The 1,911-nt window shown below is 36.9% G+C and overlaps 1 pseudogene; it reads left to right on the top strand.

The window, feature by feature from the left end:
• The first annotated feature begins 692 nt into the window (after nt 1–692).
• Nucleotides 693–1,666, top strand: LOC103213328 (annotated as a pseudogene).
• The last annotated feature ends 245 nt before the right edge of the window (nt 1,667–1,911 follow it).

The raw sequence follows: 1,911 nt of genomic DNA, 5'->3' as shown, positions 1-1,911 counted from the left end.
ATCACTCCTTGGGTTTCCGAGGCAGTATCACTACGGAAGTAGGATTGCCCAACCTTCCTTCCGAGGAGTGGCTGGCGGGTTTGAACCGCCAGCCTTCTGGTTAGCAGTCAAGTGCCTTAGGCACTATGCTACCAGAGCTCCTTTATCAGTAGTATTACATAAAATTGGAAACAAAGACAGCAATTAATGCTTTGTAACTATAATTATCTCATTGCTTACTAAAAATTTAGATTTTTTTCTCAGGAAGTTGAAATTAATTCTAACGTGGAATATAGTTTTATGAGGATAATGTTTCTAATATACCCATCATGATAGAATTGCATTGGCAACATTTACTAACTCTGGTTTTGGAGAAAGTATACTTAAACTTCTGTGCAAACTTTCTTATCTAAAATGTGGAAAACAGTAAGACCTGTGGTACGAGATATTCATGGGAATTCCATGTATTAACAAAGGGAAGTTTTGAGAACGGGGGGGTGTCTTATTCTGATTATGTATTATGTGTTTATTATGTCCTATTCAAATGTAAATTTATATTTATTTTTATATATGGTAATGAAATCAAGATTTTGTTGTGTTTTATATTGTAAATCAAACATTATTACAAATTTCCAGGAAAAAAAAATGCATTTTATTGTCAGTTCATTTGTTTAACTCTCTGAATTCACTGATGATATATATCAACTCTAATCTCCTACAGTTTGGCAAAGTTTCACACTATGGGTAGAAAGAATAACACAAACGTGTCTGACTTCATCCTCATGGGACTGACAGACTCTGAAGAGATGCAGCTGGTCCTCTTTAGTCTCTTTCTCCTGATTTACTTGGTGACTGTGCTGGGGAATGCAGGGATGATACTGCTAATCCACCTGGATCTCCAGCTTCACATCCCCATGTATTTTTTCCTCAGTCATCTCTCCTTCCTTGATTTCAGTTACTCAATAGTGCTTACCCCAAAAACCTTAGCTAACTTACTGACTTCCAACAAGTATATTTCATTCAGAGGCTGTTTTACCCAAATGTATTTCTTTGGCTCCCTGGCTGCCACTGAATGTTTACTTCTCTCTTCAATGGCCTATGATCTTTATGTAGCTATTTGCAATCCTCTATAGTACCCAGTTGTTATGTCCAGTTCACTCTGCCACTCCCTTATCACTGTATCCTATGTGATTGGCTTTACTGACTCATTTATAAACGTGCTTTGCATGAACACCTTGTATTTTTGTGACTCCAATGTGATCCATCACTTTTTCTGTGACATTATCCCAATTTTAATCCTGTCCTGCACTGACACACAGGACCCTGATATCATGATATTCTTTCTTGCTGGCTCCACCCTAACAGTGTCTCTTGTCACAATCTCTGTGTCCTATGCCTCCATTCTCTCTACCATCCTGAGAATCAGTTCCACATCAGGAAAGCGAAAAGCCTTCTCCACCTGTGCCTCCCACCTGCTGGGAGTGTCCATCTTCTATGGTACCATGATTTTTACTTATTTAAAACCAAGTAAGTCCTACTCCTTGGGAAAGACTCAAGTAGTTTCTGTTTTTATACTATTGTGATTCCCATGTTGAATCCACTCATTTATAGTCTGAGGAACAAAGAAGTGAAAAATGCTGTCATTAGAGTCATGCACAAGAGAGAGAGCACTAGGCATTTAAGATGACAGTGGGGTCAAATACTGAATCTTATATTTTCTACTAGATATTTCCTTCATTATCCTCTCTAAAATAAAGTCTTAATGTTTTAATTAGTCTCTCTGTATATGCTTTTTAAGGAAGTGATTGTGCAAACAAGAAAACATGATATCATCCTTTTTCCTTTTTTGAAACTTTGTATTGTGATTTGAGTGAACATTTACAAAGGTTATAAGTTTTCTATTTGACACTCGACACACATTTTGTTTCTTCT

The sequence above is a fragment of the Orycteropus afer genome, unplaced genomic scaffold (assembly GCF_000298275.1).
Source record: "Orycteropus afer afer isolate SDZICR_OR568_19922 unplaced genomic scaffold, OryAfe1.0 scaffold01603, whole genome shotgun sequence".
Taxonomy (NCBI): Eukaryota; Metazoa; Chordata; class Mammalia; order Tubulidentata; family Orycteropodidae; genus Orycteropus; species Orycteropus afer.
This window is presented reverse-complemented; position numbering and strand designations above follow the sequence as displayed.